This window comes from Epinephelus moara, chromosome 9, assembly GCF_006386435.1.
Source record: "Epinephelus moara isolate mb chromosome 9, YSFRI_EMoa_1.0, whole genome shotgun sequence".
Lineage (NCBI taxonomy): Eukaryota > Metazoa > Chordata > Actinopteri > Perciformes > Serranidae > Epinephelus > Epinephelus moara.
In genome coordinates, this window is record NC_065514.1 from 30295654 (window position 1) to 30305648 (window position 9995).

A 9995-nucleotide genomic window follows, 5' to 3' on the forward strand; every position below is an offset into this window, starting at 1 on the left:
CCCTCCCTTTGGACTGCCTGCCACTCCTAAACACATTTCCACCCATCTCATCCTCACAGTTTCTGTGGCTGCAGAACTTGTGCTCTGACTTACTTTTAGCATTTCTCTCTGTGCAGCGCAGCCAAATATGCAAATAAAGCCATAAAGTTGCCCATTTACTCTAGAAGCTAACTGATGGTTGTTGTTTCAAGGTCTTTCATCCTACATTAAAATTATACTCAATTAAAATACAGTCTTTTTGTACATAATTGCGCACATCCATCAAGCAAAGGGCTTAATCCTGAGGGACATGACATGATGGAGACCCTTTCTCAAACCAATCCTGCCTTACTACACATCACAACTCATACTCACAGCTATGGAGGATGCCTCACATTATAGAGGAATGTATAAAACAAACAAGTAAACTGTAAGATGCACATAACACTATCCACCATGAACAGGAAACATTTGTCACCATGGATACTGATAGATGGTGTGCTCAAGCAGCTGTTAGAGCTCTATTGTGTAATGTTTCACTTTAAATGAACTAATTCCTCTCCAGCTAACGACGTTTAGAGCCAATGTGGGCTTAAAGCATTAAGTTAGTTTAAAGGAGACTGTTTCACCGTTTTGTGTGTCCTCATGAGGCAGAACCAGTTCTTTGGACAAGAAAGATGAGTGTGTATTTTGCCCAGTCATTGTTTCACTGTAAATACAAACATCTTCAAAACACTGACAATGTGCTATGATGCAGAGGGGGGACAAAGTCATTGTTTTGCAAGTTAGAGGTAAGTCTTGAATGAGTCAGGACCCAAGTCTTAAACTTTGAGTTTCGAGTCCAAAGTTTAACACCATTTTAAATACATAAGAATATATTGATTTAAAAAAATCTTTAATGCCTTTTAAAATTTGTATTCATTTATTTTCATTTAAATTGTTGCTTATTTAAAAGTTGTTGCGCCTTTGTCTGCCATTTTAAACCCACATGTTTTGCATACCGCAATTTGGTTTTTGTTGACCACCATACGTGTACGTGTTGGATGTCAATAAAATTGTCTTTGGTCTCTTTTTTTTCTCCCAAATGACACTCAGTAATGTAATGTTAGATGTTCACTGTTGTCTCCTGCAACTTGATTGGATGCATTGCCTCGCTAGAAAAGAATAGTGTTAATGTTGATTCAGGAAATGAAGGATATTAATTGAACTGCGGCACACTTTTTAAATAACATACTTTTTCATCTTTGGGACTGGGGGAAGGCACAAGTCATCGGAGTTAAAATAAGAGCAATAAGAGCCCAATAGCAAATAATTCAGTCATGTATATCAGTCAGGTTATCAGTGGAGAAAATCAAGTGGTGGTGAAGGTTGATCTGGCTACTCATTAGTTTTCTATTAAAGTGTTGAACCTTCAGTTATCAAATTACCTTGTTAGTGTTAATCTGGGGAGAAAGCAGGAATAAAGCACAAAGAGGTGTTTACTCAAAGGTGTTTTCACCTTGCTGTAACATTCAACCATTCACCAGTGTGTGTGTGTGTGTGTGTGTGTGTGTGTGTGTGTGTGTGTGTGTCAAGCAGGCTAATGCAAGTGGTATCATTATCTCTGCGCACAACAATTAAGACGTTCACATCTCATGCTTGGTTCAGCGTATTAGTGCGATGGGAATGGCCAGGGGAGAGAACTTTGATGGTTTATCTTGGAGGTTAGTTAAAATCAGACTGACTTGCTGTTTTGGCACAATGCAGAAAGCAACCTTCATGATAACCCCAATTAACATGTTTTTTCATATACTGATTCATTTAGGCTACAGATCAGGCTATTTATCGAAGATTTTCCCCGACCACAGTATGTCCTCTCATGAGGCTGCTGCCTTTATTTTTGCTTTGTGTGTATCTTGTGTTCTACACCCAGCTTGCTGAGAATGGAAGGTAAAAGGTGGCATATGAATATTTTCCTAAAATTGATGAGACCTGAAACCTTAAATAAATAGAAGAGAATAAAAATCTCCATATGCTTTGAAACAATGTGCAGCTCATCACATTTGCATCACTTTGCACAGTATTGCTTTATATTATGCTTTCACATGAGTCAATCTTAGCTAACTAGGAAAGAGAGAAAGAGCTGAGGGAGGCAGCTAAAGGGAGAGCTGGATTCAGACTACAAGCAGGTGAGTAAAAATGTCAACAAAGAACCATATTCTGTGTAATTCATCTAATGGGAAATGGGCCAATTTTTATTTTTTAAATAAAGTAATCTAATAGATATAGTGAAATATGGGATGGTAAGGCCAGTAAATATGATGAAATCCTACATGACATTTTGTAATGGTTCTGTATTCTAGTACATATTTGGTAACACTTTACTTGAAGGTATGCACATAAGAGTGACATGACACTGTCATAACTATGACATGACACGGTCATGAACCTGTCATTAACATTATGTACATGTCATAAACGTTTATGACTGCTGTCATTAAGTGTCATTCGGTTTTTGTAATGACAAGTTAACATTGTGTGGGTTGTCTTGATTATGACAATTTGACATTAATCAAAGTGACATTACCAGAAGTTGTCTTTGTCATGACAAGTTGACATTAAATTTGTTTGGGATGTCCTTATAATGACAACTTGACATTAACCAGGATGACATTACCAGAAGATGTCTTTGTCATAACAACTTGACATTAACAAGAAATGCACCTCTTTTTGTGTCTATGACAAGCTGACATAATGATTTATACAAACAAATCTTCTTGTAATGTCATCCTGGTTAATGTCAAGTTGTCATAATAAGGACATCCCAAATTTGATGTCCTAATCAAGACAAGTCAAACAATGTCAACTTGTCATTACAAAAACCGAATGACACTTAATGACAGCAGTCATAAATGTTTATGACATGTACATGATGTTTATGACAAGTTCATGACAGTGTCATGTCATAGTTATGACAGTGTCATGTCAATCTTATGTAGATACCTTCAAGTAAAGTGTTACCAATATTTTTACATACAAAACTGGATATAGCCAATCTAATTCCTGAGCTTTGCCAGCAGTTATTGAGTGTTAGTGGTTGTTCTTTGAAGAATTTATTCAGGTATGAACACTTGACAGAGCATTTAAAAAAAAAAAAAAAAAAAAAAGGTCCTGCATTTGCAGGGGATAAAACACTTAAGTTAGAAACACTGTATCAGTGCAATAAAAATGGACTATGACAGTGTGCATTTCTTTTTTTTTCATTAAACTCAAAAATTCAAAACAACTTAAATCGATTTGTGGTTAGTTCAATGACAATATTTTGCACATGCTGATGGATGATAGGCAAATCGGGAGGGGGGGTTGTGCAGAGCCCTTCAAAATGTCTTTGCATGTCCCTGCCTGCAGTGCATGTTAGGCAGGATGATATTTCATTCTAATGACTTTTACATATAATCTTTATAAAAGATTATTAAATCCATAAGTGGATTAAAGTTTGGTTACTTGCATCAAATAAATAGTTTAAACTCAAAGTGCAAGTAATTATCATGGAATAGCATCCTCTATTCTAGAGCAGACAAGAGCTCACTTACAGAAACATACAGCCAAACACACACAAACACGCACACACGGCACTCTATGAGAACATAGAAGACGCAGCATGTCCCAACCAGCAGGCTGTCACTTCTACTAAAACGCTGGGTTTGTTTAGCTGGAGCCTCATGCGTGCAAGATAAATTGATTTTTAAAATAAAAATCACAGTGATGCTCACTCAGCTCACCCCAGCGAGGCTTCTGTCACACTGATTACAATTGTTGGACTCTGCGATATTGACCTTCCACTACCAACCACAGTGAGGCCAGGGTTAATCTTGTCTTTGCACTTTAAAAATTAAACACACATGCTGATTTATATTTTATACCCCTGAGCTGGTTTCATAATGCACTGAGTTGCATTCTGTGTACAAAATCAAGGATCATACATTGCTCTCTGTAAAACAACGTGTAATGTGCTTCAGGGGGACTACCGCTGCATGTTTATGTGGATGAGTTTGAAGAGGCAAATGGTAAGAGACAAAGATGAATGGGTATACGCTTATTATTTACATTGACATGATTATGCATAGTGTCCTCCACCGCTTCCTCTGAATAAAATTAGTTTCCATTATCGGTGAATTGTATGAAAATTCACGGCTAAAGGTGCTCAGTGTGTGTGGACACAGTCGGGAGAGTGGCACCACATTAGCATAACATCAATGTCGAGCATACACTGCTGAATCGAGCTAATCAGTATTCCTACTGTCATATTAGTGTGGCACTCAGAATCTAAAATATACAGGTATTTGGTAATATCACCAATCAACCATGTCTATATATGCTGCAGTCACACTCGAATGGAATTTTAGGGAAATATGAAAACGCATCTCTTGCTGTCCACAAGGGTTAATTACAAATGAGCAAAGGCTGGAAAAGGGGATGTACTGTAATGAGAGTGCATTTTATCTCTGTTGTTGTGAGTAGTACAGTGGTTATGTATCTTGTAGTGTATCATGTAAGAGCTCCAGCAACATGTTCTAGTACAGCACAAGTGTGATTGCAGGTGGTGGTGGTGATTGAAGGGGCTATTATTTTGCTGCCGTCTTCTTTCATGCGTTTCATACGGAAAAGGGGTCGAATATTAATGCCAGTAAATGGCTGATATACACCCAAAGAACCAAATTCCAGTTTTTGTCCCTCCCCCCATACATCCAAAAGTGTTTCTTTTTTCTTTCTTTTTTTAATATATCACAAAAATCGGGCTCAAAGGTTCGGTGTGTAGGATTTAGGGGTATATATTGGCAGAAATAGTGTATAACATGATCAGTATGTTTTCTTTAGTGTTTATATCTGCATAGGGAGCAGATCCTCATCCGCCATGTTGCACCACCATGTTTCTACAGTAACCCAAAATGGACAAACCAAGCACTAGCTCCAGATAGAGCAATTTGTATTTTGGCATTTTCAATAATTCAGCTCCTGGTTAAAACCATCTGAACATTAGGATCTTAAGTTATCAGAGAAAAAGGTGAGCACACATTAGTAGCTGTTAGGCTAGCTGTTCGTCGTTGTTTTGGAGAGGAGGAGACCTCTGCTGATATTTTACCTCCTGAACAATGAGCACTGAAGGAACCACCAGAAGTTTCAACTGGTGGCAATCTGCAATCCTCACCTCTAGATGCCACTAAATCCCCCTAAATCTTACACACTGTCCCTTACGTTTCTGTGGCCAGCCATCAGATTCTGGCTGAGAACGGGAACTGAGCTGCTGATTTGCTCTGATATACTGCCACAAAGGACTTGCATATTCGGCATATTTAGTGCTGTTCTAGGAGAATTTGGCATGATGACCACCTTAATTATTTCCTAAATTTTGTTTTGGTCACTATAGGCCCTAAGTGTGTGTAGAAATAACAGGAAATGGGATTCAAATCGCACATTCTCGGAGGACCCTCAGACTCCCCCACCCCTTTTAGTTTAATTCATTCATTTATGGGGCGAGAATTTCTTCTTATTATTAAATATAGCTGAAAACAGGGCTGTTTTTCTTAGCTTGTGAAAAGTTACTGTTTTTTTTTTCACAAGACAGTGATGAAAAATTGTGAGACAAAAAGCAACTGGAAGAGGGAAAAAAGGTTTAGAAATGTAAGAAAATGTAAAAACTCCTCCAGCTAATTATGCAGAAACACGCATGCTGAGATCTATCTATGCATATATAGGACAGTAATGTCTCTCTGAGCTTTCAGCATTAATAAAACCATGAGAGTGCCATGCTATTCTCTCCATGGAGAAGAAGTATATTTCACTCTGCTTTGCTTCAGTGTTGTTTATGTTATACAATGCCTCCTTCTCTCCTGACTCTTCATTATATAGCTGCAAATGGATCAAGAATAATATTTTCATATTAATGTTTTATGTAAAGGTAAAATAATTAAGCAGCACATATACCCAGATCATTATTGCTGCTTATCAAACATAATTAATATGGATTATCTTGTGAAAATAATGGAGCATTGGGACAGAGTTCGAAAGAATTGAGTATGATAATGTGACGAATATAAGGGTCTATGAGTTCACATGCATGATCACACATTTTAAGCTATGAGGATGTTCACAGTTTGGGCTTATGAAAGGTCTGAGGCAATGCTGGGAGGGCACAGTGAAAATTCTTATATTCATGGCTGTGCGTGCCACAATGTGGCTAAATTGCTTGACTTCAGTACAATGGAAATTTGGGTTCATTGAACTGAACACTTATATATATAACACATGTTATATAACACATGTTATAGCCCCCTTGAGTTCATCAGACTTGCCTTCACTGAGTACAGTACTCAGCACTTGGCACAACAGCATTTTTTTGTACTCATTTATTATATGAAGGTCACAGTATTAGTATTTTTTTAATTTTGCCCTTTTTAATCACCCCATGGGGAATGAATAAATTGATGTCAATTTAATTAAATAACTTTGCCTCTGACAAAAAGCAAAATATGGGCAGTGAAGAGAGCTTTGAGAGCTGAGCAAACACAGCATCTGTGACTTTTCACTTTAGATGACAAAAGAAGAAGAAGCAGTTTTTCACATCAGCCAGCTCTCCATGACACATTTTAATGGACACCTGTAACTTTAGCACAAAGGAATGATGGAACAGAGCAGCAGGCTTAAAGGGACAGTCCACCCCAAAATCAAAATTTCTTATTTTTACTCTACCTGTAGTGCTGTTTATCAGTCTTGACTGTTTTGGTGTGAGTTGCAAAATGTTGGCGATATTGGCCATAAACATGCCTTCTCTCCAATACAGCAGAACTAGATGGCACTAGGCTTGTGGTGCTCAAAATGTCAAAATAATACATTTGAAAAGCTCGACAGCAATGTCTCTTTCCAGAGATCATGACGTGGTTACTCTAATCTACAGACCTTGTTGTAAGGAGTTTCATGCAGGAACAATTTTCTTTCTGCCAAACTACACCCGCCAACTGTATCACAGTGCAGAAGGAGGCATGCATATGCAGAAATGTGCATTCGGCTTGTATTATTTTGGCGCTTTGAGCACCACAAGCTGAGTGCCATCTAGTTCCATTATACTGGAGAGGAGGCAGACATCTCTAAAGCCAATATCTCAACATCAAAACAATCTAAACTGATAACTAGCACTACAGGTAAGAGGAAAAATGTGGATTTTGGGGTGAACTGTCCCTTTGAACCAGTTTTTCTCTTAATCACGGAAAGGAGAAAAGTCCCGCCATGGTCAGTTAAAAACATTTTATAATGCATCAAGCATGATTTATGATTTTATTATCTATTAACTATATCCAGTAATAATGTTTTATTAAGTCTTTCACTTTCCTTTTGCTGCTAAATCATTTACTTAGATATTGCTGAAAAGTTGCTATAGCAAACTATTATTAATGGGCTTGTGGATGCATTTATGTGTATTTTGAACAATAAACAAATAATTTACAATGCAACACCAACAACTCACCGTAATGTTTTACCACATACTAATTAAAATATGCTGTTGACTGACCACATATTTTATTGATTTCAGTGAGACAGAACAACAGAATTAATGGTATCTAAGAGATATTACAAATAATGTTAATGATACAGATAGAGATACAGAGCCCAAAGCCTCCCCACGTGACAATTTTAAAGCATGTTTTGTTTTTCTTAGTGTATTGTTGTAAAAAGAAAAAAATGTTTTATAAAATCATTATAACTAAATTCCCCAACCTGATTCTTATGTAATGTATAATAGCAGGTCGCCCTCCAAATGATATCGTTCAAAATCCTGGAAAACCCTGTGTGCCTGAAAGTGGCTCTCACAGTCATACAAAGACTTGTGTAACAGCAGACAGCTTCTGCACAGCTACCAGATAATGGTCACGACATTTGCAGGCTGCAAAGCAAGCTGGGGCAGTGCACTGGGCAGCAAAATGACACGTCAAGCCACTTTGCTGCCTAAAAGGATCAACAGCTACTTGTCTGCTTGCCACTTGCACAGCAGCTTTGCCTCCTGGCAGACAATGCTTATTGCTTAGCATTCTTTAAGCTGTCTAGAAGCTACTGTATATAGCAATGTTTGGCTGCTTGCAAAGCTCAGTGTCATTTTGGTGCTTAGCCGAGTGTCCCGCCATATTGTTTAGCTTCTTGGCAGGCATCTCATATATCTACAGAAGCCTTGAAGCTATGTATTATTATTTTCTTTGTGGGAGATTGTGATTTTGTTGTCGGGTAGGCTGGCATGTTATACTTCACTGCAGACATTGTCAAGTAGTCTTTGGGTTGACTGGAAATTGTATCAAAAGCTAAAAGATATTCATAAAACTCAGAGGGTAACATAAATAAACAAAAAATTGTCTATTGACCTGTGCTCTAAATTATATCAAAACTATTTCTCTCATCTCAGAAATCTTAATTACAAAGGTAGGAGATAAAATGTGAAGGTTGAAAGGAATATTTATTCGCTTTCTTGCTCAGAACAAGATGGGAAGATACCACTTATGTCTGTAAGGTAAATATGAAGCTTCAGCCAGCAGCCAGTTAGCTTAGCTTTGCATAACGATTGGAAGCAGAAGGAAGTCTTAAGCAAGTCCCAAGTTATTATGGGCAGAATCAAGCAGGTCAAGTCAAGTCATTGCTCAGGTGAACCAAGACACCAGTCAAGTTATTCAAAATTAAATCAATTAGCTAATGAGTTTGCCTAAAAGACATTTATACCTTCCTTTGTGGGGTTTGTTGTGTTGGAAGAAGTTGGATGTTGTGGTGCTCATGTCACAGATATTTGAGCTGCAGACCTTGCATACTGCTGTCCTCTTCTCATTATCATCATCAACAACATAATCCTTAAATGTTTAATCTTTTTGGACTAGCCCTTTCCATGATAGCTGCGTCATGCACTGGTCTCTGCTGGTCTGCTGCGTCCCTGTAGGTTGCCAGGCCTGCGTGCAATGTACTGGAAATCACCCAATTAAAAACAAACCACAACTTATCAATATCTAGAAAAATGCAAATATTTCACTGAAAAGGCAAGTCCTTTCCAGTCATCTGTCTCAAGTCTGAGTCAAGTCTCAAGTCATGAATACCAAGTCAAAGTTAAGTTGAGCCTTTCTATCAGTATTAGTCAAGCAAGTCCTCAAATTTGTAACTTAAGTCTCGACTCAGCCCAGTTGCCAAAAGAAGTTATGGCATTGTTCATCACTGCAAACCATGGATATGTTGCATTTATACATTTCATGTGTATTATATTAATGTTTCTTAAGTGATGTAGCATAAAAGCTGACTGTCATCAGTAGTTGGATGGATGGCGTGACACCTACAAAAGACACCTGCTAAGCTGCAAACCACTGATTGAGACCAACAACAAAACTGGTTGTTTTTTAGAGAGTCATCTCTGCATTTCAGCAGCTTTTTAGCCAACAAACATGGGTGCTTCTTAGCAACTTGTCGTTGTGCTTCCACCTGGGATAGTGCCACAAAAGTGGATGTGTTTTTACCAAGACACCGCTGATTTCTAGCCAATACTATGCTGTTAAAAGAGGGTATTGAAAGTCTAAACATGATCTATTACCAGAGTTGGGTATAACGCGTTACAAAGTACTCTAACACGTTACAAAGTAACGCGTTAGAGTACTTTGATTACTTTTTGCAGTAACGAGTAACCTAACACGTTAGTTTGCTGTTTGAGTAATCAAATACTTATGTACATTTTCAAACAAGACACCAGTTACTTCCGTTACTTTTAGAACGCTGGTCCTTCAGCTCCGAAACAGCAACGGCTGTCGTTTAGTTCTAATAACGGAGATAACGTTAAACCTATCAGTCTGAAAGACGCCACGGAGCTTGTGGCTCACTAACGTTACGTGGTTGGAGAAATGCTGCCATTGTCTACGGTGGAGTCTAAATAGGTGGAGTAGGACTCGCTGACAGACATATTTCAGACTCAGGACTTGCATTATGCCTGGTACACGCTACACTCTGGTACTCACCAATTATCC